The 22,740-nt window shown below is 38.3% G+C and overlaps 3 pseudogenes; 2 read left to right on the forward strand and 1 right to left on the reverse strand.

Annotated features, from left to right (window-relative positions):
- Positions 1-3,006: 3,006 nt before the first annotated feature.
- On the reverse strand, positions 3,007-4,315 carry LOC116155200 (olfactory receptor 5M11-like; annotated as a pseudogene).
- Positions 4,316-12,652: 8,337 nt separating this feature from the next.
- Positions 12,653-13,590, forward strand: LOC116155482 (olfactory receptor 5M5-like; annotated as a pseudogene).
- A 7,952-nt stretch (positions 13,591-21,542) lies between these two features.
- LOC116155456 (olfactory receptor 5M11-like) lies at positions 21,543-22,440 on the forward strand (annotated as a pseudogene).
- Positions 22,441-22,740: the final 300 nt, after the last annotated feature.

Below are 22,740 nucleotides of genomic sequence, written 5' to 3' on the forward strand. Positions count from 1 at the left end.
TTGCTGTAGACCTGAAACTAACATTGTAAATTAACTACATGTCAATAAAAATTTTCAAAAATTAAAATAGTAGTATCGCTATAGTTCAGTCCCCAGATACAAAGAGCAGATGTATGGAATGGGGGCTTCAGGGAGGGCAGCTTAGGGATGAAATGTACAGGTGACTTAATTTTTTTTTGCCAGAAAGGTCGTGGCCTATAAATGAGGAGGAAATCATGTAACCTAGGGACATTAATGCTGTTTAATTATCAACATTTCTAAAAACATATTTTTGCACCATCCCGGTGTCCATAATGTAACATAGTTTTCCAACAAAGATATCTAAATACAGACTCCTATTCCTACTGGAATTTCCTTTTGCCAACCACTGCCCCTCTAAAGAACTGACATGCCATGCATACCCTCAACTGTGAGTCAGTCACTGAAAAAATTCCGTGTTGATCAAGACTGAAATAACTGAAATATTTCTGCAATGTGAAAGGATGTCTCTCAGCTTAATAGCAGTGCAAGAAATTCACAATAGAAGTCACTTGAATTTGATCATAAAACAATTTAAAATTAAGCAGCACCCAACAAGTTGACAAAAGGTTTTACTTCAAATAAAACAGAGTGGAGACAGTACCAAAATATAAGTTCATAGAAATCATTCAAATAACAACATGTTGAAGGCTATGAATAGAAAATTGATAAAAATTTTAAAATGTTAAAATTAGTGAGTAAAACTCTTGGTAATAAAAATATGAATTAAATACTGTTTTGTGTATTATATTTAAGAGAGTTGAAAGACTGGCACTTTTTTGTACATTGATGATGTCAGGAAAAATAGTAATACATTTTTTTCTAGAAATTAATTTAACATTATGTTTTTAGGAGCCTTAGAAATGAACACTTTTACTCAGTCTAGTTTTCAGCATGTGCTGAAGGAATAGTAAGAAACTTAGGTGAAGATTTTCATCATAATGTCAGTTTTATAGTTGAGAAAAAGGGAACCACTGACATATTAATGCAGGCAGATCTCACTCTCTGTGATCTCCTATAAATGAATCTGGTGGAACCTGGAAATGTGTCTTTGCTTTGCATGGAACTCTGTGACCACAGCATATTCAAAGTGAGGCCTGCCTACATTTAATACACAATTAAGCACAGACATATGCAAATAGAACTGAGTCCTGCTGTATGTAACTAGAACCCCCGGAAGGTTGTGCTGGCTGTGATCTTAGAGGAGAGTTTAAATATTATGTGACATGTTTTGCACTAGAATATATACAGACATTAAAACAAAGAAGTTCCCAATTTAAAAAAGGACAAATCATTTTATATGTATTTTTATGAAAAAGAAGGGTACTTCAATATATACATTATGATAGTTTATAAAATACTAGGGTTAAGCAAAAATTAAAACTTGTTCTTTATGTCTTATGCACCCATTTCCCATGATAAACAATTATTGCTTTATAAGCACAAAAACAAAAAGTACATATATCCAAACTCATCGAGGGGGAGAAAGTAAAGCTCAGTGGTAGAGTGCATGCATAGCATGCACTAGGTCTGGGTTCAATCTCCAATACCTCCATTAAAATAAATGAATAAATAATCTACTTACCTCCCCCACTAATAAAAGGGGATAAAAAGAAATTTAAAAAGAAAAAACAACCAACAAACTATCCATATCCCAAGATATAAAATTAAAGAATATTTATTTATTAATGTTAGAATTGGAATATGAAAATAGGAAAAAAAAGCAGGGACTCAAATATGTTCTGTAAAATTGTTGAACTGGATGGCCACTCAGGGTCCTTCTAAATCAAGCTTCTATTATTTTTCCCTTTAAATATATTGTTCTTCAGGATAGGCTGAGATCTTCAGAGGTAATCAGAGCTATCCTTATGTGTCTGTTAGGAGTGAGTGATGAGGGCCACTGACTTTCAATTTCTCTACCTACAATGTTTTAATCTGGAACCCCAATTTTTGTTTCATTCAGAAGTTTACTTCTCAAGAGAAATTTCCTCTGGATAAAGGCTCTTTTCTTCTTGAGATTAAATATCACTGTCATTGTAGCTAGCACACTATGAAATTGAGAAAAAGTAAAATAAGTAAAAGTTGAGTTCCAACAAATTGTATTTGATGCATGAATGCTTTCTGCATTGCATTTATATCTACAATATTCACACATGCACACAATCAAATGAGACTCCCAAGGCCATTAAGGATGTGGGGAAACTAAAGTGTTCATTGGCTGGTGTTGCTTTCTTATATCACTGCATTCAAAATGAGAGAAATATAAAGCAACAATGAATAAAATGGTGGAAATCTATCTTAATATAATAACTGATCAGAAGCAATAAATTACAGGTGTAAAGATTTTCCTAAAGAGGCAAAAGTAAAAACTCCCTAATTATTAAAAGGAGGTGGTGAACTATATATGTCATGTCAGTGTTGTTACATTATGCTTTTAAATAAAGGTCAGTTCCAAAGAGTATCAAGCAGCCTGAAATATGCTTATGCTACAATTTAGTTGCAAAACACTAAAACCAAATTTCATGCATATTAAACTAGATGTTATTTTAAAATTGTTTGTGGCGAGATGTGACCTGAAAAGAGATGTGTAAAACTGTGGCACAAACAATTGTTAATATTGTAGGGACAAGATTATATAAATATCTTATTTAAGAAATGAAAATTCTAAATCAGGAATGGGTATCTCATATTAATAAGGGTGTTTTATTTAAAGGAAATGAAATGAATCATTGGGTCATTAAAATGTAAAACATCAGGTTTTTGATTGAAAGAATAAACATATATGGGTCTCCATTCAAGCAAAGTAGACATAAAAATTCATCAAAGATTTATTCAGAGCAAACACAGAAAATTAGAGAAATGAGATTTTTCTGAGAAGATAATCAGATTTCTTTAAGGAATATACATAAGATGTACCAGGGAAGAAAACCAGGTTCTTGAGGAAATTTACTACAATGCACATCACTTTGCTGGTGAGAGCAGCTTAGGGATGCTCCATGCTGGTGATCTAGGAAGTGAAAGGGAGAACTTCTCTGCTAACTAACCAAGTGGAAATGAGTTCCTGAGTGATGCTAAAACCATGAACCGGCTGAATCGTAGACAACTGACTTCTGCTGTCGTGATTCCTGCCCACCGTCATTTCCACTCAGCTTTGCCATTCTGTTTCCATAGACTCTCACTCGACCCCAAGCCCTGCGTGCATATAAACTATGACTGCTGTTCCAGAGGGTTGCATCCCAATGTTGGCAGAACCAACAAGGGATACTTTTGGATTGTTTTGAGGGATTCTTTCTTCTTTTATTGGGAAACTGGTAAGATAGAGCTTTTCCCCATCTTACCAAGGCTTCTCTAAATACCCTTCTCAAAGCCTGTTTCACATCCTTGTTTCTCAGGCTGTAGATAAATGGATTCAGCATGGGACTCACAAAAATACAAAACACTGAGACAATTTTCCCTTGTTCAACAGATTGCTCATTTGCTGGTCTCAGATACATGCAGAACAGGGACTCATAGAACATAGAGACAGCTGTCAGGTGGGAGCCACAGGTGGAGAAGGCTTTGCCCTGCCCTTCACTGGAACGGATCCTCGTGATGGTGATGAAAATAAAAACATGGGGGATGAGGATTATGAGAAGGGAAACTGTGAGGTTAATCCCAGTGGACACAAACAGGGCGGTTTGCTTTACATAAGTGTTAGAACACGTCAACATTAAGAGGGCTGGGTCCACACATTAGAAATGGTTGATGATGTTGGATCCACAAAAGGACAAGTGAGAGGTCAGTATCACCTGCATTGTGACCACCATGGACCCCCAGAAGTAGGGGAGGATGACCAGGCAGATGAAGAGTGGCCTGGACATTCTGCTGTTGTAATGTAGGGGACTGCAGATGGCCACGTACTTGTCATAGGCCATGGCACCAAGCATGTAATACTCAGTAAGGAGCAGGGTCACAAAAACAAAACATTGGGCCAGACATCCCGTGTAGGAAATGGTCTTCTTCTCAGATAAGAAGTGTGCAAGCATCTGAGGAGAGACATTCGTAGAATAAAACATATCTATACATGCTAAGTGGGTGAGGAAAAAGCACATGGGGGTTTGCAGCTGGGAGTGAATCTGATTAATAAAATCATCCCAAGGCTCCCGGCCAGTGTGACGAGGTAACTCAGGAGGAAGACCACACAGAAGACGGGCTGCAGGTCTCGGTGAGTGGTCAGTCCCAGCAGAACAAACTCGGTGGCCTCGGGGCCATTGCACCAGGGATATAGCTTCATTTTCATATTCTCTTTTAAGAGAAGAATGATTTTTCATGTGTAAAAAAGAGAAATTAATTGTGTGCAATTCAAGAATAGATAAAAATGGATCAGCACCCCAAAAAACTGGTTTTGAAAAGAAAGGTTTCAATAAGTTGTTACCTCCTTCAGAGATGGAGTAGTTTTAGCAGGTGCCTCCCGCGGTTGGTGGTGCTGCTTAAATGGGAAAATATATTTGATAAACATACTTTGAAGTCCATGTACCACCTGTGCTGGCTGCTTTGCAACACCCACCTTACCTTTGAAGTCCATGTACCACCTGTGCTGGCTGCTTTGCAACACCCACCAACACGTCTGAACCTGAGTTGGCTCTTTCATGTCCCTCTTTGGAATCAGAACCTCAGATGCTCAAACATAACTGCTGCCCGTGTCTGACCATGACATCAGTGCTCGATCAGGGAGGGAGTGGAGGGGGTGACTGGCTTTCTGGAGATTGGTTCTATCATTGCCAGTGCAGGCACACCTGCTGTAACTGGAGTGGCATATACTCCTTGAGAGCCTCATTGTATATTTATTCAGATTCAGTTTCTTCCTGATTTCTTACTTATTCTCCAACAGCAATCAACCTCTTGGGTCCTTTGAATTTCTCTTCATCCTGTCATCTTTGTTTCAAACCAACAATTGATAGTCTGCATTTTTCTTCCCCCAGTACTCCTTATGATTTCACTTATCTCTTTGTGTCCCACAAAGTCCCAATTTATTTTGTATTATATGTTTAATATTCATTGTATTGTATATTTAATATTCCTATTTCAGTTAACCTCATACCTTTGATGTCACACCTTTCATCTAAACTAGCAGGAAATCTCTGCTCTACTTCAGCACATTGCCTATTGAATCTTAGAGCAGCTTCTCAGCATCTCCTCCACTACCAGTCAGGTCTAAGATGAAATTATCTCTTGCCAAAGCTACTGTTAATGATTTTCTTCTTCCAGTTGGAAACTTTCTATCCTCCAACACAAGCCACTGATCTTGTTATAAACATAAATCACATCCTGTTAGTGACCTAAAGTGTTTGGCTAACGTTCCATCACACTTGGGCTAAAATCTTCACTTCATACCAGGATCCACAAGGACTTACGTGATCTCTTCCATCACTCCAAGCACTTCCACCACTTTCCCTTCAGTCCTTTTTTTCCTGCCACAGTGACCTTCTGGTTGTTCCTTAAACATGCTGAGCACATTCCTGCCTCAAGGCCTGTGCACACACTGGTCCCTCTGCCTAAAATATTCTCCCCTCAGACCTGTAAGTGACTCATTCCATCGCTTCATTTAGGTTTCTCTTCTAATGATGCCTCCTCTGAAAGGCTGGCTTGACCACTTGTCTAAGTGACTCCATTTCACATAGCTTTTTTACCATGAACTATGATCTATCTTTTCTACCATTGATCACTTCTGAAGTTATTATTTACTTACATAAATAAGTTTAGTTTCATGTTTTGTCAGCCCTCCCATGTTTAGAATTTTAGGGAATTTCTTTGGGCCATATCCCCAGAATTTGGGCAAATGCTTGAATCGTGGTCAATGAGTAGGATCCATTAGTTGAATGAATGGATGGAATGAGTAATGTACACTTTTCCACTCATGTCACCTGACTTTTCCTGGTATGTAGATTTCTTACTTACCTGATGATACCAGTGGATACTGAGTTACTACACAAGGCAATGTAAATCTGCTTTGATTATTACGGAGGGAGCAATGCTATCACTTTTCAATGTAATACTGAATTGAAAAAACCTAACAGAAGCCTTTCCAGATGAGGAAGGAAAGGTGTTCACATATTTTTTTCTTCTCACCTTTAGCCTTACACTCATCCAAATCCCTTTAAATTTTTCTCTTAAAAATAAGTGTCTGAAATCATTAAAGGCATATGGAGTGGGAGTATATTTTCTTGTAGCAAATTTTTAGGTTATAGTCTTGGAGAAGGAAAACAAGTTAAAAGAGAAATATATCTTTAAAATTCCTCAAATTAGCTAAAGCTCCACAACTAAGCCTGCTCTTCATCTTAGCTGTGTTGGAAAATGCATCTGTAACTAAGGTCTGGAGTGGTGGTAAGGCCTGCCTGACCTCCTGATACATCACAAGTCACCTGCTGTCTTTGGCAGAAGGAGTCTGGACTTTGTCTGCCTCCTGTTTGGTCTCAATCTGGCAATCTTATAGTCACTACTAATTCCATTTTGTGTTCCAAAGAAGAAACAGTAAGAAAACAAGCAGTATTTCTTATGGATTCTTGATTTTCAGAACAGTCAGACTTACCTGTGGAGAACAGTGGTTTCTTGGCCTCCATGAAGGTCCCCAAATAGGGGGGTTTATATCTGAATGGGATCCAGCCCTGAAGGATTCATCAAGAAATCACCCATGGAACGTCATTAGAACTCCCTCCAGAGGTGCTGACGAAAGTTACATCTTAATGAAGCAGATCTTAATTTATGGGTTAATCATTAGATGTACATAGTGTCTTTTAGAAAATGCAAAAACACATCCTACTGATTTTGATACTGAAAGTAGTTCTTGGGCACATAAAAAGCTATTCCTCCCTTTATACTAAAAGGTCTCTGCCATGTGTCTGTGTACCTTATCCTCAGCTGAGATAATGTTTCCCTCTTCCGAGTGCCCACTGTTGTCTCTAACTCTCTTGTGGTCCATGCCTCCTTCTTAACTTTTCCATTCTTTTAAGGACAGTAATTGTCTAAGGACAAAATTAACACCAATTTCATCTGCTATCCCCAGTAGCAATCTGTAAACACTTTGAGTGCATATTTAATCTTTAAAGAAGAGTTACTGAATAAAAAAATAATGATGCTAGGCAGAAAGTTGTGAATTCATGGACTTTCGTGTAAACTGTACATTATCCCATTTTTGTGAGTAATCTAAGAACATTTCATCTTGTGAATTAAAACACAGGGAATCAGTTTTTAGACCCTCAGATCCAACTGAAAGATCAGTTTAAATGAAATTAATTCAAGTAGACATTAGCATAGACCACTTATCCAAAGATATTTTAATTCATGACTACTGATATATATTAACTCACACAGTATTTTTCTTTAGGCCTTATCTACATTAGTGCTCGAAATTAGAGTCAAGTCCTAGTATTTCTGACCAGATGTATAATAATCCTACTATAAATAAGAAAAATAATGCAATAATATTATAACTTCTGTATGATTAAGCCAATCTTCCTCTCTTTAACTCCATCTACCATTCACTACTCACATAAAAAAATGTAGATTATTACAGAAAAAAATAAACAGCAGTAAGTCTTGCCTTTGGGCATAGGCATACTAATAATCCATTTTAAAAAATGATTTAAGGCCTTAGGAGAGCTCTCTGAGCCTGGTTGTCCCACACAACTTGCTGGAGGTGTGGCCCTGAGTCAGTCTGGTGGGCAGCCACAGCGGAGTAAACCTTGGGTTCACACAGCAGTTCATCCACACTTGGACTTGGGTTAATGCTCCGACAGTTTCTCATTTTCATGGGACATAAACAGCACCCAGGTTTCCAAAATTCCACATCTTCCTAATAGAGGAATAGGCAAATAGCTAAATGGGATGACTGGGACATGTGCACCAGTAAAGCTGAGAACCCACAGCAGATGTTCTAGGCCAGGACTCATGATGTAGACAGAGCAGACCTAAGCAGGGTCTGTAATTCCCTTAAGAGCCAAGATGCAGCCGGGTTAGCAGGGAGTGTCAGCAGGGAAGGTCAGCAGGCCCTGTCCAGCCCAGAGGGAATAGTGACCCCAAATTGCACTGGTCCTGGTGGCCAGCAACAGAGCAAACAGTAACCATCCATGTCAGAGACCAAGACAGACCAGAGAGAAGCAGGAAGATAATGAGTGCAGATCAAAGCCTCCCTTTCTAGTGCTGGGAGGCCTCCTCAGTCATATGAGGGAAAAAAGATGAGACTATGAAGGGCTGGCCATTGCCTTGAAGGGAAGGATCCACCAAAAGAGTTTATTTAAATTATTGACTAAGTCCAAAGCTGCTCTTTAAAAGAAAACCACACTTCACAAGTTCATGTATGTAATTACACCTTGACGTAAGGCCCCAGGTAATATAATTAAAGATATTGGGCCATTAACATTTTTTTCTGAAAAGATGAGTGAAATATATATAATTTTTATACACTAATTCCCATAAAATTGCAAGGAAGAAACAAAAGCTCTTGGGCAAAGATCTTGCAGATTAGGGAAAAAAAAAAAAGCCATGTTTCAACAAACCTACTGGACAAAAACTATTTTCAGAATAATAAAATAAAGAACTTGAAATGGATGAAAGTTCTCCTATAATATTATAATTTATTCATAGTTTATAACACTTGGGCCTAAATACATGCCACTGTCAAATCCTTCATTAAATATGTTGGTTAGAAGAAATTATGTTTCAACAAGTAGTTAAGAAATTATGTTTCCTCATTAAAGTGACATATTGGGTTCATTACAGAAATTCAAATTTGCTCACTAATCTTATGATAGTTGACATGTTGAGATGGTTTTGCAGGTGTTTTTACAGTCATCTTCAGCCTTATAATCTTGGATACATGCCCTTGGTAGTCTCCATTATCTCTGGATTTTCCTAAATTCAGGTTGAACAAATAGAACTAATTGGTTTTATAGTTGATTCACTAATAAAAAACACACACTAAAAACTTGTTTTACCATCTCTCTGCTCAGCTGGATTGGACTCCTGTGGAAGAGGAGAGCACTTCCAGAAATTTTCAAGCTACATTTTCACATTTTCTTTACCCTGTCTGGCAGTGGAGCATGTATATTTGCAACCCTCTTAGCATGACAGCTGGTATCCTCTGCTGAGTGCTTATCAGATAGCAGCCATGAGTGTGCTAAGTACTGAGAAATGGTTGTACACATTCATTGCCAAGGAAAGACAAAGTTTATTGAACATTTGCAATGTCCTTGTGATACAGATATTGTAAAGTATTTCTTACAGATTAAAGACCTGAATATCAGAGAAATTAAATCAATTTTTCCTAGAACACAGAGCTAGGTTTCAAATCAAATACTGCTGTCTTATGTATTTCTGGGCTGGCTCTGAAATCACTCCAAACCATAGGGGTTTAGATGTTTAATAGTAAGTTATGTTTCAGATTTCTCAAAATTTAGGAATATATATACATATATTCATTACATAGACATATATTTATATACAAATGTATGCATTATATAATATATATTATAAAATATATTATTATTTCTATACATCTAGGCACAAAGGACTGGTACTAGGCTGACAGTGTGCTGGCAGTGGATGAGATAAAAAGTGGGCAGAGCCGTTACTTACTTTTCTTGCATCTTTCAATTCCAGATCATGGCACTTCCTTAAAGTTGAAATTTTTATTTAAGAAATGAATTAATAAAAGTTGATTGGCTTTTAAGAAAGGCGATCTCCCAATAACTGTCAAAGTAATGTTGCAAACTCCTCTAAGGTTACTTTTAATTGCAGGAATTCCTTCCTTCTTCTCTTCTCCTCCTCCACCTCATAATCTTCCATCTTCTCCTCCTCTTCCCCATCCTTCTCCTTCTTCTTCCTCATGTGGGAAAATTTGACTCAAGGCATTTAAAAAGTCAAGGAGGTGATATCTGGCTGTGGGAGGGAGTGGGAGGAGGAAATCAAGGATGACGGAGACTTCTGGGATGTACACAGGTGAACGGGGGTGCCAACTGCAAAAACAAGGATTGAGGCAGAGGTTTTTAAATGACTTTGGAGGAAAAGAGACTGAAGGACATTTCTGATTTCTCTCCATCGACCCCCACAGGCTTGCTGTGGTAGGGTGAATGGAGATTGGTGAGATGATGAAAAGCATCATTTGCAGCTGCCTGGCTGTCAGTACAAGACATCCTCTTCTCTATGTGACTGACACGTGTGTCTCATCTCAATCAGATGTGCTGATGTGTCATGGCTCTGGAAAGGGAAGGAGGGAACAAGAGTTGTCTCACAGCTCTGCTGTGCCCAGGTGACTTCCATCCAGAGGAGAGGGGCAGGAAAGCATGTCTAAGCCACGTTCTGAAACCGACTTTACCTGTGGCGATGCCAGTAATATTAATATCTGACTCCCCTGTGTATTGTTCCGCCAAATCAGGAGCCAGAAGGAGGGTGATTCAATGACCCCTTTAACATCCAACAATGATGAAGCCAGGGATATCTCAAACTTTAACAAGAGGAGTAATTATTATTACAATAATGACTATTACTGCTCCAACTTCCAATGTAATATATATTAAGTACCATGTACCACTCTCACCTGAATAAGGGACATGTAATATAACAAAATGCTACTCAGACGGTTTAACTGAAGGGAATTTAAGGAAAAGACAGAGAATCAGTGAAAGAAATGTTAAAGAAATCAGTCAAAGGCTTAAGCATCTGGAGGCTGATTGCAGAAAGCAATTTCCATCGTAGCCCTGATGTGGTCCAGGCAGGGACAACTGTCTGGAGTCCAGTGAGGACCAGAACCAGGAGGAGCCCTGGCCACCTTCTTCTCAACACACACCCCAGCAGGAGATTGCTTGGAAGGATGCAGCTACTCCAGTGCCTTCGCTGTGAAACTGGGAGAAAAGGAAAGGGCAGTTTGGCTACTCTTCTCTTCCTCCCACCTCTGACATGCTGCTGGTTTCTCCCACTGGCAAAAATCAGCTGGAAACAAGACAGCGGGTCTGGGTGGGGCAGGCTGACAAAGGAGGAATCACTAGCACATTTATATTATCTGAATACCCAGAATGACTCCATTGCTGTGCAGTATAATACCTATTAAAAAATAAAATAAAATCAGGAAATAACCAGTCAACAATACTTGATTGATCTCCAACAGTTTTCTAGACCCCAAACTTACTCCGCACACCATGCTCTATTTTATCCTTTGTAAGCAAGATAACTTAATATTTCCCCCAAGAAAAGTCTCCAAATATCGAGGCACTCAGGCATAAATTAAAATAAATAATGAATCCCATTGCTTCAGTTTCAGGAGATTTGATGTCTTGATGATACTGGGGAGTGGCAAAAAAAAAATCATGTTCTCAATCAGGTTATAATTTAAAAAGAATAAAACAGTGGTGGTTGTCTATAGTCTGAATGGCTGTCTGCTGGAAATAATTGCACCACAGGGAGCTGGTCCCTCTATGACGATTCTGCTATAAAGTCCTCTGGTCCTTCCCAGCCATGCTGTCACTGGGAATCACTCTTCTTTCACAGGTAGGATTAGTCGTTGTTAAAATACACTTTACACCCCAGAAATAAATATTTTAATGAACAAAAATAAAATTATGGCCTGAAACATATTCTGATGAATTATCAAACACCTTAATCTAAATTCTGCTGTTCTTCTGATGATTGTCTCCTCCCCATCCAGGGTGTCTTTTAATATTTTATTTTTCCCCTAACATCTCCCAGCTTGAATATTTACTATCACTGTCATGCGTGGTGTTACGTGCCACAGGCATATGGTTCATGTGCGGCATGCTTATCTGTTTCTACACAAAGAGCACGGATTTACTTTCATGCCCCATGAACACACTCGTGCCCCCAATAACTGGCTATATTTTACAAAGGCTCAGGTATCCTGAGCTGAGTCTTAAGCTTTGGTGATATGTGGGCCATTTGATACAGACAAGAGCAGGGGAAGTGGTCATGCATTGCGGGGTGAGGGATCATCCTGAAAATGATCTTGAGTTTAGAAGGGCTGGTGTACAGAGTCCAGTTCCAGAAGGATCCGTGTCATTTATCAGTGCCACCTCCTTGAGTCCATGTAGCTGTGAAAACATGTGACTGATGCTTTGATACCACATCAAAAGGCATACTGATAGTACAGGGAACTATAATCAATACCTTGTAATAGCCTATAGGGAAAAACAATACAAAAAAAGAATGTAAATAAATACATATGTATAATGGGATCACTATGCTGTACACCAGAAATTAACACTGTAATATAATAATATAATATAATAAAAAAGGTATAATAGGAAACAAAGGATCCTAATTTCAAGGAAAAGTAATGTTTAAGGGAAGTATAAGTAAACAATTTATGAAAACTAAATCAGGAAAGAATACAAGCTTTTCAAGTATGAAAAGACTTTCAAAACAGGATTTGGAAGTGTGACTGCCTATACACACGGGAACTCTATTAGTTTAGGTACCTGAAACATCAATCTCATACTTGCTATGCTATTTCTTTGTGTTACAGATTTACAAGTTGGAGAGAGGAGTAAGTATCCGATGACATGATGTGGGTAATGGAAAAATGACCAGAGACAAATGCATTTTTATTTCCTTTACTTTAGACCTCATTTGAAGTTAAGCAAGCATAATGGTAAGGACAAACTACACTGTGGGGACTGAGTTTATTCTCCTGGGACAGACAGACTGGGCGGAGCTGCAGCCTGTCCTTTTGGCAGGGTTCCTAGTCATCTACCTCATCACGGTAATCAGCAATGTGAGCATGATTTCCTTAATCAGAACTGACTCAAAACTTCACACTCCAATGTACTTCTTCGTCAGTCACCTCTCCTTTGTAGATCTCTGTTACGCCACCAGTGTCACTCCTCAGATGCTGCTTAATCTCTTGTCCAAGAGAAGAACCATTTCCTTGCTAGGTTGCTTTATACAGTTCCACCTTTTCATTGCCCTGGTGATCACAGATTATTACATGTTCGCAGTGATGGCTTATGGCCGCTACGTGGCCATCTGCAAACCCTTGTCATATGGAAGCAAAGTGTCCTGACGTGTCTGCCTCTCTCTTGTTGCTGCTAATTATATTTATGGGTTTGCAAAGGGTCTGGCACAGACATCCTGCTGCTCGGCCTCTCCTTCTGTGGACCCAATGCAATCAACCACTTTTACTGTGCAGACCCACCTCTCATGGTCCTGGCCTGCTCAGACACTTACGTCAAAGAGACTGCCATGTTCGTGGTGGCTGGTGCCACTCTCACCTGTTCTTTCACCATCATCCTCATCTCCTACATCTTCATCTTCTCAGCCATCCTGCGCATCCACTCAGCAGAGGGGAGGCACAAGGCCTTCTCCACCTGTGGGTCCCATCTGACCACTGTCACTATCTTTTATGGGACACTGTTCTGCATGCATCTGAGGCCCCCTTCTGAGGCATCTGTAGAACAGGGGGAAATTGTAGCTGTCTTTTATACTTTTGTGAGTCCCATGTTAAATCCTTTGATCTATAGTTTTTGAAACAAAGATGTTAAAAACACAGTAAGGAAAGTGATTCAAAAGAAATTGTTTGCCCAGTAGCATAGACATTTGGTCACAGGTATGTAACATATCAATGTTCTCTACCAATTAGTGAGCATTTAAAATAACAAATCACTATCTGTCATGGAGTTTGTTTTTGTCTCCTGTAATTTGCCTGTGAGACTTGGAAGAAAGTGTCAAAGTATTAGCTTGTGTTCACAGCATTGCCTCATTCTATTTAAAAAACACACACACACATAGAAAGTCAAAGACAAGACTAGATAGCATTGTTATTGCTCTAAAATTCAATAGTCAATAAAGGACTGATAATTTTATCCACAGTAGTCATACAGGTACAAAGTTATAAAAGACATAAGTGAAAGATGATGCTACAGCAATGACAATTTGTTAGAATTTGGGGGGTTTAATGATTTCCAAACTATTTTCCAGAAACTTGTTAACCATAGCATGAGAGGTTTTTGTTTGATTATTTGGTTGGGTTCTCCTTCTGTTCAAATTATATATCAATGAAGATCTTTGGGGATCTTAGGTCATTACTCTAAGAACTATCTTTCCATGTTAGCACTGGTCCAATAGAATCCTCATTCATAAAGCTTTTTGATGGAAATGCCTGATTTCCTTCATTTTTTTATCATTTCTTTTAATTTTTTTAATCAATATATATCCCTGTAGTGAAACTGGTTTTGTGGTTTCACTTTTTTCATCATAAACTATTACCAACATGGACCCCAAAATAGAAAATGCCATAAAGACCGCTCATTCAAGCATATCTGATCACTGTCAAGTCTTCATTCAAAGCTGCTTTTGTTCCATATACTGCACACCTCTCCAGTCATGGGCCCCACCGCATTCTTTGGTGTCTCCTCCTCAGGCACACAAGGCAGGGAAGCCTCCGGTGCTGAAAATCTCTCATAAAAGATGGGAGCTGAGCAGAGCAGGGGTCTAGTAGTCAATCTAGTTGAATTTTCTGCTTTTTCCAGGTCTTATCCCTCCAAGCATTTGTTTCATACATACAACTGAGAGAGATGTTTGTGGACTTTATTTCTTTTTGCAATTTTTCTTTGTAAACCTTGAGGTTAAAATTAGACCATGTCAAGTAATAAACTCATAATATTCCTTTTACTATTTATAGTTTTCATCCCATCTCTGATACTTACACTCTAAAAGCCTGTTCTGTCTGATGTGCATTTACCATAAGCAGTATTTTTTTAATCATTTTTAGTTACTTAACACCTATTGTGTGTATTTCTCCCTTTTTCATATTGAAGTATAGCTGGTTTAGATATTATAGAGTTCTGGATTTATAGTACAGTGACTTACAATTTTTAAAGGTTATCTTCCATTTATAGTTATTATAATATATTGGCTGCATTCCCTGTGCTGTACATATACCCTCATAAGGTATTTACTTTATATACAGTCATTTGCATCTTTTAATTTCCTACCCCATCTTGGCCCTTTGCCCTTCCCTTTCCCCACTGGTAACCACTAGTTTGTTCTCTGTATCTGTGAGTCTGTTTCTTTTTTGTTATAATCACTAGTTTTGTTTCATATTATGGATTCCACAGATAAGTGATAACATACAGTATTTGTCTTTGTCTGACTTTTTCACTTATCACAATACTCTTATTTTCAAGCCCTGAGTCTTTTTAATCACCGAGTTTCTTATTTTATTGTGAATATTGATACTTTGGGATTCTTTCTAACAGGTTATTTTGTGCTTTAAAAAAATTTTCCCTCTGCCTTTCCCTTTACTGACTAAGGATTCAATTGTATTTTCTAAATTCTTTTTCTTTTTAATTCTTCTTTGATTATTACACATTCCATGTTCTATTTTTAATAATTCCCTTAAGTTTTAATATACCTACTTGAATTAACTAAGTCTCCATTGATCGGTAAGTCTACTTTGCTATGATGCAATAAAAGAAACTTAGACTGTTTAAGTCTGGCTACATCCTGCTTCTAACATATGCTTTCATTTGCAGGCATAGAATAATAAATTATTTAATGATGTATCTTAAATATTAGTATATATGTTACATATGATAACAATTATAATTGTGTTTAATATTTATTCAGTATCAATGTTCATTTAACTTTAGTGACCTTTTTCAAAGCATCTCACTGTTATTTCATGATTTCTACCCTTTCAGGATTTTTACCCTTCATTCATGATTTCATTTTCTTCTGTGAGATGAATGCCCTTAATCAATTCTTTCAGTGAAAGTTTCTCTGTTTTCACTTGTCTGAGAATTTCCTGTCTTAACTTTCATTCTCAAAGAAGAATTTATTTAGGCATGAATGTAGACAGACAGATACTTGCATTCAGTACTTAAAAATATTTCATTTTCTGGCTTCTTTTAGTTTGGTTGCACAGATGGTTGCCCTACCAGATGATTGGTTATTTCTCTGTAAGCAACATACTGGCTTTTTTTCATTCGCTAATTTTCAGCTTTAGTTTTCGTCTTTGTTGGGATTTAGTTATAGTTCTCCTCTTGCATTTTCAATGCCTACCTGGCTGATCTCTCAAAGTCTCATCCTCTTAATATACATTCTCACAGTATCATATAACTTTGATTTACAGAACTTTTCCCAACTGTAATTTAACATTATCTGTATGATCAATTCATGGTTATATTGCCTGAGAATTGTCAGCTTCATGAGGGCCAGGTCCACTCTAGTTTTGCTCACTAATTTAAGGTCAGCATTTATCTCCAAGCCTAGAATATAAATGGTTCTCAATAAATATCTATTAAGTTAATAATCACTACGCCCTTTACAGTATAGTTCTCTGAGCAGTGCAAGCTCTATTCTCTTGCCTTCCCAACATGGTTTTCACTAATTCATAATAATCTGAAACCTGACTGTAGACCTTTCATGCCTCATCCCTCCCATCATGAAACAGAAGCACTTTAAGGACACAAATCACCTTTTGGCTTTCTCTTACACCCTCTGTGTTGACCATATGGTGGCAAATAGAAGGTTTTACCTAAATATTTAACTATTTGGATGAATGAATGAATGCCCCTGTACCCAGAGAATGTGTACTGTTGTGTGAGCTTGTCACATGTCTTTCCTAAGCAAGATGATTTGGAAGATTACATATCAGCTGGTTTGAATCCCAACCTCTCAACTTACTAGCTGTATATACAAGTGAAAGTTGATTCACCTCTACTGGCCTCAGTTTCCCATCTGTAAAATGAAGATAATAATACTAACAACCCACGATGTTTGTGAGGAATAGTGAGCTCAGTCTTGTGAGGCAATAAGGCTAATGCCTGGCACAGACTAAGTATTCAGTGCCTCGTACCTATCACTAGTTACTCCAGTTTGTTTTCTTTCCTCTTTTTTTAACTTATTCACTCATCCCACATCATCTCTCTGCAGAGCTTCACTTTTGAGGGCTGAGGTTATACATTAAATAAGAAGCAAAGTTACTTGGGAAGAAATACCCAAGATTTACTGTACATTCACTGAATTAAACATGCACACTCCCTAAACCATTCAGCAATATTCATTGAACAGCTGTTATCTCCACAGCCTGTACTTGCAGTCGAGGTTACAGTCTTTGTTCATAAGGGTTTGCAATCTAATGCTGGCTACAGAATTATCAGCAGGTAAATAAAACACAGGGTGTTACCCAAGGATGGGGCAGAGTGGTACCACAGCATGGGGGATGAAGGTCAAACCTAGTTCTGGGGAGGCAGAGAAAGGATCTTTTGAGAAGACTTCAATGTGATCCCTTCAATTCATGCCAGGACCAAGTTAAATCTGATGAGAATAAGGAAAGCACTGATGAAGGGAAAGCTAAGGGAATATTTCAAAAAATGTGAAGAAAAGGAAGACAAACTGTGACTTCAGGTTGAGGGATGGCAGCTACCTACAATAGAAAAAGAAGTCAACTTGGTATGTGAAAATAGGCATTCAAATCCCACCCCCCACTCGACAGCCACGTGGCAGGGTGAGTTAGACATCACTGTTCCTGGAGTGGCGCTTCTACTTCTTTAGCTAAGACTTCAGAATAAGTCCCTATCTGTTAGTTTTTGTTTTTTCTTTTGAGAAATCAACTAAATTACCTGCATAAAAGGTGTTTGCCAATTACCTTGTCTGTTTCTGCTTATGCCTGATCCTGTTCCAGACAGCGATGCCCATCAAGGAGAACTCTGATAAGAGCTCTGGATTTTGGAGAGGAGACAGTTTCAGTATAAAAGAAGAACATAAAAACTCAGACGATAATCAGAATTTCAAGTTGAAATTCTTCGTGTGGTTCCCATAAAAGTCTTAGGGTAAAACAGTAATTTGAAATTATGGAGAATATGACTGAGGCTTGCAATTTGCTTTCTGATCCCCAAGTGTTCCAATTAATTCTGAAAAAAGTGACTCCCAATGCCACACTCATTCCTGCAGCTCTTCAGTCCTTCTGAGATCTGCTTTAAGGGCAGGCCCCTGCCTCCCATATCCTGCTAGAAATATGGTTGCCTTTGTGGGCTTACAGAGGCATTAGTGAACTCCCTCAATCACAGTTTGAGAAAATAGATGCTTATCAGAACCAGAAGTAAGTCTTTGTGTTTCTACTTTATTTTCAGTCAAGAGGAGATTGTATTAAAGTCTCAAACTGATGCCCACATATTTGTACCTTGTTTGCTCAAAATATATACAAGCAACCCTTTCTGTTTTCAGTATCAGAGTTTGAACTGCAACTAATTTCCTGGACAAAAAACTTATTGAAATTCTATTGATCTTTCTGGACAACATTTTACAGACCCATTGCTAGAGCAAAAGAACCAAGAAAGGCAAACACTCTGTTCACCCCACACAATTATAAGGACATGTCTTCATGCATAAGACAGAGCTGATCCTAAATATAAGACTTCTTATCCTCAGAGCACAGGAATCTAATAGCCACCTGCAGAAGATGTTCAAATCTTTCCTCTGGCCTGACTCAGGCAGCCGGACCAGCTGTGATTTTCCTTCTCTGTAAACACGTACTCTTTATAATCCTATTTTTTAAACCTCTTTCCACTTATCAGCATTACTGCTCTACTTCAGTTGGTTACGTCTGGATCCCACATAAATTTCTGAGCTTGTGAGTTAAAGATATTTCAGATCCGACAGGCAATCATTAAGTGACATATAATAAATGAGACCTTCTGCAAGTGAAACCTCAAGTCCAGTTTCCTGCTGTGTCTTTATAACTTTGGAATTCCAGCATCCTGATCTTTGTCTTTCCATTATGTTCTGTCCTGGTAACCGCCACCTCTCTCTCTCTGGGTGCTGAAGAGTATGAGGACTCTCCTGAGCCACCTTGCTGCTGTCATACAAATAGATACCCTTTTTTCTCAGAGTATTTCTTGCTAACACTTCTTGCAGAGAAGCTGCAACTAACCACCAACTCCTGTTCTCCAGTGGAGGTTGTGACATTTTGGCAGGAAACTGATAGGTAGAGATGGATCAGATTCTCAATGAAGTGAAACATCTGTGTTTTAGGAAACACCTCACTTATGACCTTCTGTGCTGCTCTGTGTGAACTCTGTACCCATGTGTACAAGTTTCAAAGAAAGGTCACGTATGGTGTCTTCATATTTTCTTTTTTATATAAATCTCATGTTATATGTATTTTACTGTAATTTTTATTGAATGAAAGATTCTTTAAATTCTGTAGTGCTTTACAGTTTTCAAAAGTTTCACACATAATTTTGTATAATCCCATAACAACCCTTTTCCTCTATCCCAACTTGCCTCTCCCCCTTTCCCTCTCCCCACTGGTAACCACTAGTTTGTTCTCTATATCTGTGTCTGCTTTTTTGTTTTATTCACTAGTTTGTTGTATTTTTTAGATTCCACATAGAGGTGATATCATACAGTATTTGTCTTTCTCTTTTTGACTTATTTCACTTAGCATAATGCTCTCCAAGTCCATCCATATTGCCACAAATGGGAAATTTTCATTCTTTTTTATGGCTGAGTAATATTCCATTTGCATATACATTGTATCTTCTTTATTCATTCACCTGCAGATGGACACTTAGATTGTTTCCATACCTTGTCAACTGTAAACAGTGCTGCTATGAGCATTGGGGTGCATGTATCTTTTCAAATTATTGCTTTTGGTATTTTTCTGGACATATGCCCAGGAGTGGGGGTGACAGCTCAGTAGTAGTTCTGTTGTTTATTCCTCCTAGAACACCCTTCTTAAAAGAGCCTTGTTGCTTGCTTTCCTTCTCCTTCAATTTGTTGCTAAAAGAGTCAACTTTTCATGAATTTTGTTGGTATTATTATTAAAATGTGAACTTCCTGTCTTCCAAATTCCATTTGAACCACTATGGACTTACTTACAGCACAGTCTGTTCACTAGAATCTGGGTGCCACAAAGGCAGGGGTTTTTGAAGGTTTTGTTCATTTTGTAACTGAAGTGCCTAATCACACAATATGCTGAGTACCAAGAAATACTTGTCTTATGAATATCTAGTCTGACATCCACAAAGACGTGAGAAGGAGACAGGACAGATATTATGTCCATTTGCAAATGAGAAAAATGACATGAATCTTGGTTAAGGATCACTGTATGTTATCAGTAACTATTATTAGCATATTCAGCAAATATTAACTAAGCACATAATGTTCTTGGTGAAGGAGATATAGGTGCAAAATAACTTGTCACTACCTTTCTAAAACTTATAATAAAGTAACATAGAAATGAAACAAGAATTGTGTAGGTTTTGAAAAATTAACCAAAAGTGAACAGACAAAAACAAAAGCATCTGGGGAGAAAGGAGGAGAGGACTCAGGATAGTTAAGTGGTGAATGCGAGATAAAAATCCATCAGGATTGTAATACCGCTGGATAAATACAATTGTGATCAACAACTTAAATACTAACCGCACCAAAGTTACTTCTTTTCTTTATCAACATATTATGTCTTTACTGTAGACTGTTCTCGAAATACTGCCTGAGAATTCATTTGATTTGATAATTCTTTATTCATTTATTTGACATATTTGACTGTGCCTTTTTAAAGTGTGATTCTAGGAGCATCTTCATTAGAGTCTCCTGGATAATTGTTAAACGTGAAGATTCCAGTATCCCACGTGACACTTTCTGAAACCAACTTTCTGTCAATTTGCTTGATTAAAAAGCTTCTCAAATAAAAGCTTTGTACACTAAAGTTAAAAAAATCCTTAGCTCTTCTAAGGATCTGACGTCACAAAAAGCTCTGTAGGGATACAGAGATGAGTGCAAGTTTTCAAATAATTCATTCTTTCATGCTCATACTGTTTTTTTTTTTCTTTTCCTTTTTACAATTCAGTATATAAATATATGCCTAGACGTCACAGTACAATAATGAACTAGACTTTGTCCCAGACACTGAAGAAATAATATATGAGTAGAAAGGGGATACATTATGGGGATATAATGCGCTCAAAATAGAGTATGTAGGGTGTGCATGAAGCAAATAGTAGAGAGGGATTAATTTATACTCATATATGACAGGAATGGGCTGAGACATTCTCAGAACGGACTGGCTTTTAAATTGAGCCTTATAGGGAGAAAACAGTGCAGGGAGGTAGGGGATATGCAGCTTTGATGTATAGATAGGTAGAGCTGTAGGTATAATTATGGTTATCTATAGGTACAGCCTGCAGGTAAGAGAGAGAAATACAATAGTATTTCGGTATATAGACAGCTTAGACAATGGCTTAGGCATAAGTATACTTATCAGTAGGTACAGCCATTCATACAGGTGAACCTAGGGTAAATATAATAGTAGTGCAGTATAGAGAAAATGGAAATAATGATTCAGCAGAAGTACGACATCAGGTTACGGCAGTATTTATTTGGGATAGTATCTGGAGGCGGAGAGGAAAATCATTTCAATAGTCAGTACTGCGATTTTCACCTTCACATCTGCTTTCATTGCATTTGTTCCAGGTGCAGGCACAGCCTCAGAGATTGCCCATCACCAATGACAGTGTGATAACACAATTCATTCTCCTGGGGCTCATGGATCGCCCAGAGCTCCAGCCTCTGCTCTTTGTGCTGTATCTGGTTGTTTACCTTGTCACCCTCCTAGGCAACCTGGGCATGGTGCTGGTAATCAGACTGGACCCTCGCCTGCACACGCCCATGTACTTCTTCCTCACTAACCTGGCCTTTGTGGACTTGTGCTCCACCTTGAATGCAACCCCCCAGATGCTGACTAACCTGTTGTCAGAGAGGAAGACCACCACCTTTGCTGGCTGCTTTGCACAGTGTTACCTTTTCATAGCACTACTCCTCACTGACTTTTACTTGCTGGCAGCAATGGCCTATGACTGCTAAGTGGCTATATATATGCAGCCCTCTGCACTACAGTATGAAGATGTCCATGCGTGTCTGCCTTTGCTTGGCCACATTCCCTTATGCCTGTGGTTTCTCAGATGGGCTGTTCCAGGCCATCCAGACCTTCCACTTGAACTTCTGTAGACCAATAACGTCAACCACTTCTACTGTGCTGACCCGCCACTCATCAAGCTTTCTTGTTCTGACACTTATGTCAAAGAGCTTGCCATGCTCATATCAGCTGGCTTCAACCTCTCCAAATTCTTCACCATCATCCTGGTGTATTATGCCTTCATCATTGCTGCCATTCTCAAGATCAAGTCAGCAGAGGGAAGGCACAAGGCATTCTCCACCTTTGGTTCCCACATGCTGGCTGTAACCCATTTTATGGGACTCTCTCCTGCATGTATGCAAGACCACCATCAGAGAAGACTGTTGAGGAATCCAAAATAATAGCTGTCTTCTACACCTTTGTAAGCCCAGTTCTCAACCCACTGATCTACAGTCTGCAGAACAAAGACATAAAACGAGCATTGAAGAGAGTCCTCAGATAAAATATGGTCACTAAGGCGGCAACGCCTTCAGTTTCCAATAAACCATAAACTCTAAATTCTTGGCTAAATATCTTTGCATTTTATGATGAGTTTTCATATTCTTTATGGATATGTCTCAGATGTCCTTGGGTCTGAGAGAAAATGAGCTGCACTTATTAGTCTAGGCTCTTTCCCCTCAATGTTTTGTCCGTGGACCAGCATAAATGTGAGATCATACAGTGTTTTCCTTTCCATTTGTCTGACTTATTTCACTTAACATAATGACCTCAAGGATCTTTCATGTGGTAGCAGATAGCAATTTACTTTTATTTTTAGG

The sequence above is a fragment of the Camelus dromedarius genome, chromosome 15 (assembly GCF_036321535.1).
Source record: "Camelus dromedarius isolate mCamDro1 chromosome 15, mCamDro1.pat, whole genome shotgun sequence".
Lineage (NCBI taxonomy): Eukaryota > Metazoa > Chordata > Mammalia > Artiodactyla > Camelidae > Camelus > Camelus dromedarius.